The 17,478-nt window shown below is 38.8% G+C and overlaps 1 protein-coding gene across 6 annotated transcripts in view; it reads right to left on the reverse strand.

Moving 5' to 3' along the window:
• TRERF1 (transcriptional regulating factor 1) overlaps nt 1–17,157 on the reverse strand; it is a 130,078-nt gene extending 112,921 nt beyond the window's left edge. For 5 of the 6 annotated variants that reach the window (XM_067565029.1, XM_067565027.1, XM_067565030.1 and 2 more), the window contains exon 1: nt 16,758–17,157. The gene's annotated coding sequence lies outside the window, so the exon portion shown is untranslated. Of the gene's footprint in view, nt 1–16,395; nt 16,486–16,757 lie in introns of those variants that run through there. The other variant, XM_067565026.1, reaches the window with a different exon arrangement.
• Between the last annotated feature and the right edge of the window lie 321 nt (nt 17,158–17,478).

Genomic DNA, 17,478 nt, shown 5'->3' on the forward strand with positions numbered 1-17,478 from the left:
GATCTTTACAGGACTTAATCATTGCTGTACAGCCAGATCAGATGGAGAACTTTGCATCAAGCCATTAGTGCAGGCAAAGGTAACTTCAGTAAATTTGCCCCCAATTATGCCAACAATGATTTTGGCCCTCGGTCTTCAAAGAGATGTTTGAATCACTTCCTCCCAAAAAAGTATTATGCCACAGTCCACTCTAATCTCAGTGGAAGAGATTTTGTAAGAAATATAGCTGAAGTTAAAACCTGTGTAAGGACAATATTAGGCATCTGACCAAAATAATGACAAAAGTTATGATCCATAGAATCGTAAAAGTGTAGGACTGGAAGGGACCTCGAGAGGTCTTCTAGTCCAGTCCCCCTGCCCTCAAGGCAGAGCTAAGTATTATCTAGACCAGTGTTTCTCAATTATATTTCCCCCCCCGGAACCCTTGCCCAGCCATGCCAGACCCTCCACCGAAAAGTCCAAACTATCTACCCCTTTTCAGTGGCGCGGTGAAGGCAGCTTTCGGCAGCGGGCTATCTGAGCCGTTTTCGGCGCCACAATCAGCTGTTCGGCAGCACGCTAACAGCTGTTCGGCGGCCACATCAGCTGTTCGGCGGCGCGATAGCAGCTGATCGGCAGCTCACTGACAGCTGTTCGGCGGCATGCGATTTAGGTTTATTTCAGCGGCGCGGTTCCACTTTTTTGCTGAACCCTTCAACTTGTCCTGCGGAACCCTGGTTCCATGGAACACTATTTGAGAAACACTGATCTAGACCATCCCTGACAGGTGTTTGTCTAACCTGTTTTTAAAAATCTCCAGTGATGGAGATTCCACAACCTCCCTAGGCAATTTATTCCAGTGCTCAACTACATTGACAGTTGGGAAGTTTTTCCTAATGTCGAACCTAAACCACTCTTACTGTAATTTAAGCCCATTGCTTCTTGTCCTATCCTCAGAAGTTAATGGGAACAAGTTTTCTCCCTTCTCCTTGTAACAACCTTTTATGTACTTGAAAACTGTTATGATGTCCCCTCTCTGTCTTCTCTTCTCCAGACTAAACAAACCCAGTTTTTTCAATCTTTCATCATAGATCATGTTTTCTAGACGCTTAATCATTTCTGTTGCTCTTCTCTGGTCTTTCTCCAATTTGTCCACAACTTTCCTGAAATGTGGCACCCAGAACTGGACACAATACTCCAGGTGAGGCTTAATCAGCGCAGAGTAGAGGGGAAGAATTACTTCTCGTGTGTTGCTTACAACACTCCTGCTAATCCATCCCAGAATCTTTGCTTTTTTGCAATCGTTATATTTTTTACTTGTATTTAGTTTGTGATCCACTGTGATCCCCAATCCCTTTCCGCAGTAGTCCTTCTTAGGGAATCATTTCCCATTTCATGTGTGCAACTGATTGTTCCTTCCTAAGTGCATTTGTCCTTATTGAATTTCATCCTACTTACTTCAGACCATTTCTCGAGTTTGTCCAGATCATTTTGAATTTTAATCCTATCCTCCAAAGCACTCCAGCTTGGTATCATCCGCAAACTTGATAAGTGTACTCCCTATGCCATTATCTAAATCAATGATGAAGCTATAGAACAGAACTGGATCCAGAACTGATCCCTGCACGACCCCCCACTTGATATGCCCTTCCAGCTTGACTGTGAATCACTGATAACTACTGGAGGAGATGCAAGAAGCCATGGGTGATTAAATGCTCTAGCTAAAATTTTAAACAAAACCTAGAACTGATATTACTAAACCTAGTTTAGCTGAATTCAAAAGAAGCCACCGAAAACTTTTTGAAAGTGTGAAAGATACTTTATCACGCTCAGATAACTCAAAAGCAGCCACATAATTTAACCAAACTTTCCACTACATAAAAAGTCACTTTTTCAAATGTAAACTCCTCCAAACAGGGACTTTGCATAAAGTGTTTGTAAATGCCATGTACACCTGTTGTGCCCTAAAAGGATAATTTTCCTAAAGTTTCTACTTGGCAAATGGAAACAGGAGTTTATAACAGAAACATACAGAGCTCCTCTATAACTGAATCGCTGCTACCATCACATCAGAATTTGGTTTTACACTAATGCAGATGGAAGACTTCCCAATTAAAAAACCCTGCATTAAAAATTAAACCTACCTACACAGAACAGGCAGAACAACATTCAGTACTAACAACATGTGAGCATAACTTTCTAAAAACTTTGTGGCAAAATTTATTAACTTTCATACCGCAGTTTCACAGGTTAAGACAGAAAACATCATTGTGAGATAGCTGAAACACTTCTTTCTGCCTTTAGCTCAGTAACTTACATGCCTCAGAGTATTTTTAACTTGAAAATACAATGGAAATAATATTACTTAAGTTTCCAAATCTACAAAGTCATCTAACTGTAATTAAGTACAGATACACGTCTGCCAAGCACCAAGATTTACAGTAAGCAGTGACTTACCAGTATATCTCACATACACTATCTGTGTCACTGACTCAGTCTGAAAGTTTTTTTTCATTCACATGAAAACTGAGGTTTTCTTTTCTTTTTTAAGCCTTATCCACTAGGCCCAATCATGCCTCTTCTAAATCAATAACAAAACTCCCACTGACTTCAATGGAGCAAATTGAAAACCTAATTCCCTACAACATCAGAACAGGGGCCATCATACGCTCCACTAGAGCACACAGAGGTCTTCCAGGGGGTACATCAACTCATCTCGATATTTGCCTAGTTTTACAACAGGCTACATAAAAAGCAATAGCGAGGTCAGTACAGACTAAAATTTCATACAGACAGTATGAACAAACAGACTTGTTTATACTACTCCATAGACTATACACTGAAACGCAAGTACAATATTTATATTCCAACTGATTTATTTTGTAATTATATGGTAAAAATGAGAAAGTGAGCAATTATTCAGTAAGAGTGTGCTGTGACACTTTTGTATTTTTATGTCTGATTTTCTAAGCAAGTAGTTAAGTGAGATGTAACTTGGGGTGCGCAAGACAAATCAGACTCCTGAAAAGGGTACAGTAGTCTGGAAAGATTGAGAGCCACTGCACTAGATTGTGAAAAAAATATTTTTGTCTTGCTTTCTTCAAAGGTCTACTGTATAATGGAGGAACCGCAGCAGACCTAGGATCTGTCACTGCTTACAGCTGGCCCTGCTACTGAATTAACTTTACTGATTGTCAACATTCAGTTGAACTTTCAAGAGCTAAACTGCACAATGCATATGTGACGTGCATACATTTCTAAATAGTACGAACTTGGTTTACTGCTAACAAAAATAACCACACAACACTACACACATGCATTATTTGCTGCTAGAACTAGTACATACAGCTTTACGTTCAATGGAACCTAAAACAAGTTGCATTGTTCTTTTGTTTTCTTTTATTTCTCATAACTTACAAGGATTAGTTTTAAAGATTCCCTGGAAGAATCTAGAGGCAAAGTTCTACATGTGAAAACATTACTTAAGTACAGTGGGGGGCTTAAACTTGACAGTTTCTCTTTCTGTAAATTACAATATATAATTACAAAGTAGGCAGTGACACTGCTGCAGCTAACGGCCATGGAACTACTTATATGAGTAAAGGCTGCTTCAGATAAGTAAAGATTACAAAACTGAGCCCTATGGGCCCAATCCAAAACACACTGAAGTCAGTCAGTCTTTCCACTGACTTCAATGAATTTTGGATATGGCTCTACGTGCACACCTCTGCAAAGTCTGGATTGCAACCTTCTTAGTTTTGGGCCATCATTTATGGGATTACTTGTAATTTCTTCTTTTAAATTGAATCAATACACTGGACCAAAATATTCTGAAAAAGTCCACATCTTTAAGTGTTTAACATTGCTACATAAACATCAGAACATGACTCTGTTAGTACCGAGATCACCCAGTCCAAGAGACTGCAATGCCTTTTCTCAAGCCATTATGGTCAATGGCATCAATGTGTACGTGATTCTTTCATATATATTAAATATTTGTATTAAACATTCTTATGGAAACCTGGATTACAAAAAAATACCTATTAAAGTTAAATAATTTAGGACCATATTCTTCCACCCTGGCTCATGTTCTGTAGTACTCTACCTTGCAAGTAGCCAGACTAGGGCAATGGGACTATTTGAGAAGTAAGATACTATTCACCAACAATCAGGGCTGCAATACAATCCTATGTCATTTTACAATTTTTCTATGCAATTTTCTATTTAGGTGCATTATTTCTTTAAATCAATGTTTGCTTCTAAAACACACCCCTTAAACCTCTTATTTTTACCTTAAGCAAGATCAAGTATAAAATTTATCCTTTCTAATGCATTTGTGATTTTCAAACATATGGACAAAAAAATCATCCTTCCATTTTCCCAAAGTCCTCCCTTTCTATTATGATAACAGCACCTTTAGGAATGTTTTAGTTAAAATGCACTTTAATGTGGGTTTTTCAAGAGCTCAATTTTGAAAAAAGGTTCTCTCCCTCTCCCCTATTGATGTACTTCACTTCCCATTTTCTACTTTTTACCATAGGGGGGAAAAAAAGAAGAAAAAAGGCAACAACATTGTTTTATAGAGAACTATGGCTGATCAGGTTACTGCCAGTTAATCTTGGAGTAACACCCATTTGTTAGTAAATTGAGAGTAATAGTAATACTACAAAATGGGCTGAGATCTTCTGATGAAAAAGTACAAAGACCCAGCACTATTAGTATTTATACACTTCCACCAGTTCTTTTGAATTTTCATTGAAATGCAAAATGTCAGTGAAAACTGGGAGGGGTGGGCGGAGGAGGGAAGAAGAGAACTTGACTTTGTTTTCAGAAATTTGCCAACTCTAATTACTAGTATAGTCTTGAAAGCACAGATGGACATAGAGATAGATCAGAATCGTACTTATAAACATGGGTGTAACATAAGGCCTGCAACTCATATTCACAACTACCTTACATTTGAAAAAGTTGTCTGCTGATTTAGAGCCAGACCTCCCAGATGTTGTTAGACACACAGGGCTCCAATGACATGTTACAGTAATCAAATCTGAGTGCCACCTCAGACACTGTGTGTTCAAATCCAAACCAGGACAGAAATCTGAAATTAAAAATGGGGCAGCTTGCTCCAATCTGCCACTGTCAGAGGGCTGTGGGATGCTGTAGAATCCATGTAATTGGAGTTTTTAAGAACAGGTGGGACAAATATCTGTCACAGATGAGCTACCTATACTTGGGTCCTGTCTCAGTGCAGGGCAGTGGACTAGATCAGTGGCTCTCAGTCTTTCCAGACTACATACCCCTTTCAGGAGTCTGATTTGTCTTGCGTACCTCCAAGTTTCACCTCACTTAAAAACCACTTTCTTACAAAATCAGACATAAAAATACAGAAGTGTTACAGCACATTATTCCAGAAAAATTGTTTATTTTCTCATTTTTACCATATAATTATAAAATATATCAATTGGAATATAAATATTGTACTTACATTTCAGTGTATAGTATATAGAGCAGTATAAACAAGTCACTGTCTGTATGAAATTTTAGTTTGTACTGCTTTGCTAGTGGTTTTTATGTAGCCTGTTGTAAAACTAGGCAAATATCGAGATGAGTTGATGTACCCCCTGGAAGACCTCTGCATACCCTCAGGAGTACAAATAGCCCTGGTTGAGAACCACTGGATTACATGATCTGTCAAAGTCACAGAAGCTTATCAAGCTTTCATGATTTGGCAAATGCAGTTCCTACTATCACGGAATCAAGTTTGGGAGGTGTATGTAAATGCCTCTCATTCCTGCTGATATACTCATTTTCTTACAGACTCATCATTGCCCGTGTTCAAAAACATTCAACAATAGTATTGGCTACCATGTTCCTATTAACGGCCCTACCTTGAAGCAGTGGAATGACGGGTGGTGTTCTTTTGGAGGGGAGGCAAAAATGCCACCATTACTGGCACCTGAATGAACGTAGAAAGTACTGCTCCCTACCCTGCTCTGATTTGAGTGTTGATGATCACATCAACTAAATTGCAGAAGAAATTTAGAAACTTAAAACTTGGATCTCTGATATGTTATATGAAGCACCCTGGTTCATGTTTTCACCATCTCTACAAGATGTAGGTCAATCTGTAAGGTGTTTTTCTCCCCTATTTTTGCCAGGACCTATTTGTTGGCTCAATATATATATTAATCAATATAAAATGTAGAAATTTAAAAAAACCCACACAAATCCCACGATATAGATCATGTATGAAGAAAATCCATTTAAGAAAGTTCAAAAGTGTCTATATGCAATTACTGGGAAATCACAAGTAGTGTTTTTCCATCAGTTATCTTTGATCACTGATTAGAAATGAGCAAATAAAAAAGTAATAATAATTCTGGAAATATATACTGAAATTGCATATACTAAAACAGAGAAGAACACACACACAAGCAGATACCTACGTGGGAGACATTTAGTTGAATTTGAACTGTACTGCATGCTGAAGAGACGACTAAAATATAAATCCTTGTTGAGACCTGCACCATACACTATATGTTAACACTCACTGCTGCTTTTGAGGTGTATTGAAGTACACTGGTATTTCTTTGAAACATGGAGTATCAGAACTTCAAAGGTGTAAAAAAACAAATATAACATATGGATCAGGAATGAAACTGTTTTGTACTTGACACACCAAGTGTGTGAAGCAACAACAAAACCACTATGAAAACTGGCTCTTAGATGATGAAGAGGACAGCCCTTTATGTAACAGACCCAGTTTTGGTAGTAATCCTAAAAGTCTTGTTTTTGATCCTGGAATTCTTTTTTCAAGTTCTACTACGGCCTAGGAGCCTTCACAAAGGTGATACTTTCAACCTTCAAAGAAGGAAAACAACATGAAATGCGCTCTCCTGTGTTACAAATGGCAAGTTCAGTCTCCATCTCCATCTCAAGGAAGACTGACTGTCTACAAGATAAGTACAGCTCCTAAAAACTGGGATGTGACAAAACAAGAGAAAAGGTGAACCAAAATGAGAAGACTGGCAAGAGACTTATGGACCTCATAATACAGCCAAAGTAACAGCCCTGTGGACATGAGAGCTCCATCAGCCTACACAGGAGGTAAAGAAAAACCCATATTTGGCTGGCTGGGACTTTTTATGTGTACAGTTTTGCAGCAGTTTTGTGATAAAACTGTATTACTTCATATTAAAAATAGATCAGGATTAATTTCTTATTCAATAAATAATTATTATTATTATTAAAGACACAAACTTGATCTTTGTCTGAAAGAGTGAATAACTTATAGATGTAGGTTTAACCAATTAACAAATATTGTGTCTACACTAGAAAAATTAAGAATTGTAATTTTCCACTAGTGGAGCCCCAATGATGGTACAAACGGGTTAGACATCATGGCAGTAAAAATGTCTCTCTGCTGTTCACACTACAGCTTCCACCATTGCTACCACTGGTGGTGCTCAATGACTGGAAGCTATGGGTCTCAGATTTGCCAATAAATGCAGCCTCATTTATAATTTATGCAGTCTTTCTTCAAATACTGCTATCTAGTCTGATGACAGTGAATAATCTGTGACCAAACTGAATATTGATTGTAACATTTATTTTATGCCTGAAAACAGCTGTCTTCACTTCTACATTTTCAGAACCAAATATAGTATCTCCCAATTTGGGTTTTTTATTTTTCCACATACAGTACCATAACCAAGTATTTGAAGTCACTTACACAGGATATATGATGACAGTGAATACTACACATTGTCTCACATGCAAACTAATGACCATTTTAATTCTATATGAATAGCAGAAGGTTACTCAGCTACAAGTGAAGCTTTTCAAATAAATATATTTATTTCACAATTTCTATGGGTACAGTACATAGTGAGAGACATCCTTGCAAAAAAAGTTAAGCATGTACTTAATTATACACAAATGAATATTCCCACTGCAGGATCAGATCACTTTGTTAGATGCTTACCTTGTTCACCTGTCCAACCCTACACATATTGGGAGATAGCCAATACTCTGTTCAGAAAGAATACAATTTCCGCTTAAGTCTAGTCCACACTTAAAAGCTTTGCTGGTACAACCATATTGTCAGAACTTTACTGGCAAAAGCTTCCTAGTTTAGATGCATCTTATACAAGCAAGAAAGCCCTTTTTACAGTCCAGCTTATCCCAGTTTGGTGAGTGAAATAAACCATACAGGCAAAAGCACTTTTATGCTGGTATAACTGCATTTACACTACGGCTTTTGCTGGTATAGAAATGGCACCCCAAAAAAAAAATAAATAAATAAACAAGCAAGAATATATCATTTCCCTGACACTGCTATACCAGCAAAAGTTTTCTATTGTACCCCTGGTCTTAGACAGATTTCCTCACCCACATTTTAACACATCAAGCAAGAGATAGTTTATATAAATATATAATGCAAACTTTTTTCCCCTCACATGGCGAGGGAGGAATGTTATCTCCTCATCAATTAGAAAAGTGGTGGAAATGAAGGGATGCAACACATTTTCTTTTTTTTTTTAATCAGAAAAGCGTTATGCTCTTTTTTTTTTCAATCCTGGATGTGTTTAAACGTAACAAAAATTTAAAGTATCTCCATAGTTATCTCCTTGTTTCATAGAGCAGGAGAGAAATGTCATTTTCACATGACTATCATGGAAATCTCTACAGTTTTCTTTTAATTTAGAGAGAAACAAATATGGTGTAAGCTACGTACCCCAAACATACCCATAGTCCTTAAAGAGTGGGGTGTCTAATCAGGAGCAGTGTAAATACAGTCCTCCAAGAATATTCTATTATTCTTTCTACACTTAGTCACCACCACAGTCAAAGACCCAGTGTCAATATGACCATCACTCAATGCATAAGAATAAGTTGCTGCTAGACTTGAACCTGCCTACCAAAGTAATATTTTCCCAACTCCATATTTCTACAGTTTTATCACTGCAGGATTATTTTTTAGCCCCATCAGTCACAATGTTCCATCTACCCACTAGTGTGCATAAAATGTCCAATAAAAAACCCATCCAGATATTAAAAAAAAAAAAAAGCATCTGCCACAATGCTGCTTCAGTATAGAGAAAATGGAGTCAAAGCATTGCAATTTTTTTTCATGCAGCATTTCTTCAAGGACACATCACAACTCAGCCTCTTTCAGAAATCTTACAACAAGCAGCTGACAAGGGGGGAAAAGATTGACTGTTTTCTATTTAAACTAGAGACACCAGAAAATGTGAGATATATCCTTCAATGGCAGTTTTAACAAATGTCTCTTATTTGGGGGAAGGGAAAATGTAATATTTGTTTGTGCCCGTATGGCTCAGAAAATCATCTGCCGACAAGCATGCTATGCCAGTGTAGAGTACTATAGAATGCAGTGCTCCAGATGAAAATTTGTCAGATTTGTCAACAGTGATGTGGAAAAAAAATTACCTTTTCATAAGTCTGCATAATAGCAGTGTCTTGGATCTTTTTATAACACAGAGCTAAACAACTATGCAAACTTAGGTGGGCTGTTTGCGCAATCTGCATCACTCTTCATTACAAAGTGAACTAAAACCACAGAGCTAATTTCACTTCGAACTTCAAAATGCACTTATAAAAATACTACATCATCCAGAATACTGCAGTATTTCTACTGTAAATTGGAGTGTTTTGGACTATTACTGTAAACTACTGCAGGATACAGTACTGATAACCCCAAGCATTCAAAAATCATGGGTCAGGTCCCAAAAAACTGAGACTGGCTTAAAAATCATGAGATTTTTTTTTTTAAATTAATAAAAGTAAGCTCTTTTCATTCGCCTTCTGGGTTTTGAGCCTTTAGCAGCAGTGCTGGAACAATTTTTATAGTGGGGATGCTGATGATGGAAACGATGTATTTGGTGTTTGATATTACTACTTCAAGCCAGGGGATACTGGAGCACCCCCAGCACAACTAATTCCAGCACCACTGGCCTTTATGACACACGCAGGTCACATCTTCGAGCTTGTCTCTGCAACCATGAGGGCTAGATTTTTTTTTTTTAAATAATGAAAGCTGAGATTATCACATATTTACAGCACAGCAGGAGCTAGGGCTTCAGCAAAATCACCAAATAGTATGAGACTCACAACAAAATCATGAGAATTGGCAAACCTAAGTATATATATATATTTGGGCTTGGAAATATTAGGCATTTTATTGGAAAATGTAGAAAAACACTGATTTCACCGCACACACATAAGTCAACAAAAAATATTTCCATTGATAATTATAAAAATGTACAGATATGCAAAGAAATATGTTGCTTGACAGCATACTACAGTTTGATTTAAGACTATTTGCTTTGTATATTTTGACACAATGTTGCCAATTTGTGTTTTAACTGGTCTAAAGATTTAACTTTTTGAATATCAACATCAAATGTCATTAAATAATTATTCCCTGACGCCCCCATTGTCTGAACCCCCCATAATTCCCCGCAACTGTGAAAACTTAAATAGATAAAAATAGAAAAAAAGTGCTTTAAAACAAACATTAATATTATCCACAAAAATTATAAAAAAATTTAATTCTGCCAAGCCTATTTTAAGGGCAGAATATAATACACTACTTGTTTGGGGGCAAATTCTGCCTTGGCCTGGAGGGTCACTGCAGTTCCTGGACACAGCTAAAACCAGACCCCTTCCTTCAGGCAGAATACAGCAAACCCATGGAGAGTATCCACACCCACTGGTGCATAAAGCTCTGTCCTGGAAGGAGGTGCCTAACTGGGGCATTGTAAAAGGAGTACTCCACTATAAATAGTCTACTATTTATTGTTCTTTCTATACTTGCACCCACTACCACCCTCCACCCTCAATGACCTAGTGTCAATCTGACCATCCCTCATCCCTTCAGAGCAAGTTGCTGGTAATGAATATTAAACTTCCACTTGCATTAGGAGAGTTTGGGGACCCAGGCCTATGCAGATCCACTGACCAAATGGATCCCCCATTCCATTTGTTTGCCAGAGCCAGACTCAACAACTGTGTAGGCCTGTACATTCTATGAATGGGCAAGCCATTCCCCCTCACAGCCCAAGAGCTAGGGGCAAACATGCTCCCCAACAACATAGAATGGGACTGTAGAGTATTGTACGTAAGTGCTACACACTCCCATGTGCCACTCAAGAGCAATCTGATTGGATCTCTTCAATTCCCCCCCCCACCTCCAAAAAGGGCTAAGAAAAAGTTAAACTTTTTTTTAAAAATGTCCTTCGAGTCATATTTATCCATACACTCTGAAGGCAGCCCTTCTTAAATATATATTTGAATGTGCTACTTTCTGGGTTTATCTTAGAAGGCAGGATTTCCCCCATTACCCTGTAATTGAATACAAGAATATTAATACATTTCTCAGAGCTAAACATGATTTAAGAACAGGTTTTATAGTACTGCATGTGGTTAAATACATGGAATTTGCTTCCTTAGCTATTTAGTGTTAAATGCAGACCCTCATCCTGCAAACACTCTAGCACCTGTGTAACTTTAACTATGTGAATAGTCCCACTAAAGTCAATGGTACTATTCACATGAATAAAGTTACTCATTCAGCTAACAGAATGTTGGGAATCATTAGGAAAGAGATAGATAGTAAGACAGAAAATATCATATTGCCTCTTTATTAATCCATGGTATGCCCACATCTTGAATACTACATGCAGATCTGGTCACCCTATCTCAAAAAAGATATATTGGAATTGGAAAAGGTACAGAAAAGGGCAACTATCTGAGGAGAAATTAATAAAACTGGGACTTTTCAACTTGGAAAAAGAGACGACTAAGGTGGGTATATATGATAAAGGTCTGTACAATCATGACTGCTGTGGAGAAAGTAAAAAAGGAAATGTTATTTACTCCTTCTCATAACACAAAAACTAGGGGTCACCAAATGAAATTAATAGGCAGCAGATTTAAAATGAACAAAAGGAAGTATTTCTTCACACAACGCAATCAATCTTTGGAACTCCTTGCCAGAAGATGTTGTGAAGGTCAAGACTATAACAGGGGTCCAAAAAAGAACTTCATAAATCTATGGAATCAATGGCTATTACTCTGGATAGGCAGGGATTGCTGTTTGCTAGAGGGTGGGCATGGGCGACGGGATGGGTCACTTGATAATTACCTGTTCTGTTCATTCCCTCTGAAGCACCTTGGTCACTGTCAGAAGACAGGATACTGGGCTAGATGGATCATTGGTCTGACCCAATCTGGCCATTGTTATGTTATGTAAGTGGTTAAGTGTTTATAGGATGGAAGTCATAAAGATAGACTTAGTATGTGTACATAGGGGACATTTCTAACTGTATCTGACAGTGTCAAACAATATTTTAGAGTTTTAAAAAAGTTATTTTGATTAAGCTTTCCACTGGTGCCAGTACTATCCCAGGAGTTTGTGGGGAGGGGAGAGGGAAATCACAACTATTCTTTCATAGCTATCACACCTTGATTTTTTTTAAATTCATGTTTCCAATGGAGCTGATAAGTACACATCTTTTAAAAAAACACTGCCTTATGGTATAAAATGCACTGCCATGTCACGCAAAGACATCTTCATATGCCAGAATCACTAAGAATTCCAGTACAGACCTGAGAACAATGTGTTTTGCTTAGCTGCTGTACAGCTGAACAACCAGAAGAGAGAGAACAGATATTTTTTCTCAAAGGGTTTTGCCAAAATAACTTAAGTTTTTAAATTTCTTATTCCCTGGCAGATTGAAAACCACATTTTAACATATTCACAGCAGAGTAAGACTTACCCTATTTTAACTATTATAATAGGGCAGTGTATCTTGGGTTAAAACTCAGAACTAAATCATTCCATCAAAATACAAGCAGAAAGCAGGAGAAATCTGACTGGATACTGACAAAACTAGGCCAGTACGTGCAGAAGGGCCGAGAACATAAGCCCAAGAAAAATCATTCTCCACTCCTGGATCTCACAAAGGACCTCCATGAAAATTGCATGGGTTCAGGGCTTCCAACCTTTAAGGAGCATGGCTAAATCAGAAGAAGGTGGAGCTTATATTGAGCTGCTGTCCATAACATGTATGCAGCTCATCAAACAACAAAATACTGTCCAAAAATAGGGAGTTTATCATCAAATTTTAGAAAAATGTTGAGGCTCTCTCATTAATAAGACTGTCTCAATACTGCATTACTCCCTGAAGTACACAGGACATACAGGAGTGCTGTCCATACATTTTTCTCACATTCTCCACCTGGCATTGAGGGAGTTACATTCACAACCTAATAATGTTAGATACTTTCTTGAATTCCTGAAAAGACTATACTAGCCAGAAAAATTAAATTGATGGAATCTAAGTTCAAACCCTAGGAACTATTTTCCTAATTAAAAGGATGTGCCTTCCACAAAAATAAACCTAACCTGAAACGTGTACACATTTTATGTTATTAAACCTTGTAAGGCACTTGGAGGCATGTGACCAAGAGCAATATACAGGCCTAAAACAATAAATGAATAGGAAATAAAGCCTTTCTGAGTCCATCAAAATGCAAAATGAGTCACTTAACATCCAACAAAGAATTTAGTCATGCTGTGACTTATTTACTCTAATACTGACCCATTTGAAAATGATGTAAACAGCCCGGGCAGGACATCTAGTGAACTACTCAATAGCCTGATCCTGCTCCCACCGAACAGCAGAATACACATTGATATCAATGTGATCAAGATGGGGCCCTATCCTTTAATTAAGGGCATGATTCTTCATTGCATACTCACATAAAACTCCCACTGTATAGCTCATTTTTAAAAAACATTTTTGTCCTTAAAGCTACAGTATTCATTTCTTTTCTTTTTTACAGAGCCTGTCACTCATCAGTTTGACTGGGTAGTTAGTTGTCTGAACACTGCTCAGTTTCTTGCTTAGTTTTTCGGCTTCATTTTGTTACATAAACATACACTGCTAATCAAGCATAGCAGAAAGGATCCCAAAATATATATATATAAGTTAATTACACAACTTGTGTGCTTGCCATATGTATTGGCTTTTAATTCTCTCAAAGTACACATATACATATAAATTATGGAAATAGCCATGTTAATTGGTAATTCACAGATATTACCCTAAAGGAAAGTTTATAATGCAACTTTTTCATGTGATAAAGTAATTTTTCTAACTAACTAAAAACAAGCCTATTTGTTAAGCTGAACATCCCTTTTATTTGTAAGAAAGCCTTTTAAAATTAACGTCTTCAATGTCCCATAATGTGTATACAGGGTATTAGAGCCCAGTAGTACTTTTGATGTTAAATGTATGCCTTAACAAACCTTTTACAAAAGTGAACATACCTCAAAAGGAGTGGTTCATAGTAGCATGGCAGTCAAGGCCTCAAAATGTAATAAAGGTCTGAATTTTCTTTCATCTATCTAAAATACCCATAGGATTTTAATACTAACTGTGTCAAAGAAATCTTTCTGCTCAGGGCCAATTAATGTCCAATCAAGTCGACAAATTAAATAGATGATAAAAACATTCTGTGCATCAAAACTATGCATACAAATGGTTCATCCATACACTGACAGCATAAAGACAAGTTATTTAATTACAGCACAAAACAGGTTTGAAAAAGGAAAATATTTAGGCTCCGACCCTACAAACTTCTCCATGAGCAGTTCCCCTGTGCAGAGCTTACACCACACTCCTGTCTTACAGTAATATTTTAGTTGCCAGAGACACAAAACTTTAACCAGTTAATCACTGGAGATAAAAACATTAACCATGCAGTTAAGTGCTTCAGAGTATTTTTTCACAAATAGTTCAGTTATGGGTCATCATATTTTCTAATGCTTGGTCTGTTATTTTAGTGTGTAAATATCTGTAACTATGTATGCTATGGTATTTATTTGTTGGCACAGCAAAGACATATCAGAATTTACTAGGCCTAAAGTACAAAATTTGCAAGTTTACATATGAAAACTCAAGTGGGTAATTGACTGATAGACATGAAAACTAATCTGTAAAGCCAACAGAGGAAGGATAAGCCATTATCCATTTATTAACTGGTTAACTGATTATTAATTTTACTTGTAAAATCATCTGCCTTGTATCTAGACATCTGATGTACAGGTTTGCACCTTACTCCATACATTTCAATATTAAGTAGTTATGTGCTTAAAATCAGTTAACAAATGTACAGTAAAACTGGTCATTATCTGAGGAAACCAGCTATAATCTCCAAAGAATAAAAATATAAAAAATAAATTCTTATGCAACCAAGTGATTCAGCTGTAACAGCCTGTTTAAACAATAATCCCAGATAGAAAACTTTAATGTAATCTTGTTAAAAACAGATTCACACACATAAAAGTAAATTAGCAAATCAGTATTTCAAGTGACACACACAACACTTGCAATTTTGTCAGCCATACTGTACAACCAAGTCTAAGTGCCATTTCTGTTCCAGTGCTGGAAGTTTCCCAGTATTGATCACAGCATAGGCACAATTACGTCAAAATGTTTCAGAACCAGAATCCACATCACTTTCCAACTTCCCCAAGAAGCAACTCCACCAGCCCCAGTTACTTTAAATTCTAAATCCTTTTCATGAGTGCACATCAAGCCCAGACCCCTCCTTTAAAGCAAAGCCCACAGCATACAGACAGCCCTATTTAATTTCAGGCATTTGGCCTGAGCAGTAGGGATTTTTCAAACTCTTGGGCCTGCCTCTAAAACATCCGGACTTATAACCATTCACATCTGCAATACTAAGACAGTGAATAGAATATGGGAGGAACCTCTTTAGGCAGGCTGCAAAAAGGCAGTTCTCCTAAGAGCCACGTTTTTTTTGGAGTCTCTTCAAGTACTGGAATATATTATTTTCCTAGTTTTAAAAAGCACACTTTTATCTTAGGCAATATTTTTCTCACTTGCAAAGGAGAAACCGTACGACAGGACTTTAGGGAGTGGCCAAGATGAAAATCTCAGGTTTTTTTATTTCTCACTGTAGGCAGGTATGGCAGCATATTATCAAGTACCAAATCCACGCATACAGTAACTTGCCACACCACAGCATTAACACATGCACCATGTGAAAAGATTAATTCCTAAAGAGTCCTGCCTTTTCTCGTTTGCAGATTGAGAACTTTATCACATATATTCGTTTTAATTACATTTCCCTAAGGCCTGCATTTAAAAAAAAAAAGCGCAAGCACAGAGCTCGGTAATAAACTGCCAGCCCGGCTGCCCTCTTCTCCCTGCTGGGATGTCTTGCAGCAGAGGGAGGAGGCTGCAGGGAGGGCCTCGCCTACTCAGCTCTGTCTACAGCGCGAGAGTGAGCTGCAAACTTTTTCTTTATTTAGGGGAGCCCCAGCTAATGCAAAATGAAACTTGCTAAGCATTTGCCTACCTGGTGTAAATCTGCAACAAGTGCATGCAGGATCCGGGAGACAGACCTGGCCGGGCACAAATTCCCCCCTCCCCCCCCTTTTTTTTGGCGTTGATGTTGATGGAGCAATTTCAATATTAATTTATTACTGATCTGCCTTGCTCGGTCCTACTTTACTTACAGTACTGCTCTCATCCTGTAAACAAATATCGCTCCGCCAGGAAACATACTCCTCCTTCCCCTCCCCTCCCCCCCATGCAATACACCCTCCCCTAAGCAATTACATAGGGAGCGAAGAGGGAGTGGTGGAAATATCCCCCCCACCTCCACACGCTTGCAACCCACAGTCCATGCTAGGAAAAGCTTCGAGAACCTGGACTTACCTTTTGCATGGTCCCCCTTTGCGCCCCTCCTCGTGATCGGGGGAGAGGTTGCTGGGTTTTGGGGTTTTTTTTTCTTTTGCTTTCTCTTAATCTCTGGTGCAAAGTCCCAGTGTCAGCAAATCGCTGTCAAATTATTTTCTTGCAAAAGAAAAAAAAAAAAAAAAAGCAGAAGCAGAAATGGGCGGAGGCTGGAGGAGGCGAGCGGATCCCTCCGCCGAGATGGGTCGGGCCCTGCTAGGTCTGCGAAGCAGGAAGTAACAAGGTGTCAGCAGCAGCAGCCCCTCTCCGCGGCAGCCGTGCAACCCCCTTCCATTCCCACCCGCGGGGCTTTCGGAGCAGGGACGGGTCGGGCAGGCCACACGCTTGGGCTGCTCCTTGCCTGGGGACGGGGAGCCGGGCTGGGCTGGGAGCCGGGCTGGGCTGTGCCCAGCTCCCCCCTCTCAGGGCTGCAAACTCAGCGCAGGTGCGGGAGCGCCCGCTCAGCGCCTCCGGCTGCTCCCGGCCGGAGCGCCCAGAGCGGCCCCTGCTGCCCCGCGTGCCCCACGGAGAGTTTGCAGCCGGGCCCTGGGCTCCCCGGGGACGCGGCGGTGCCGGAGGCTTCTTGTTGCCTCTCGGACGGGGCGATGCTGGGGCTGCAATTTGCAAAAACTGCTGCCGGGGTGAACGTAGGGAGGCTCCATTGAAACAGGCGCAGGGCGGGGGAAGCACTGCCTTAAAACAG

The sequence above is a fragment of the Emydura macquarii genome, unplaced genomic scaffold (assembly GCF_026122565.2).
Source record: "Emydura macquarii macquarii isolate MOO-44397 ecotype Brisbane River unplaced genomic scaffold, CSIRO-AGI_Emac_v2 contig_2676, whole genome shotgun sequence".
NCBI classification, from domain to species: Eukaryota; Metazoa; Chordata; order Testudines; family Chelidae; genus Emydura; species Emydura macquarii.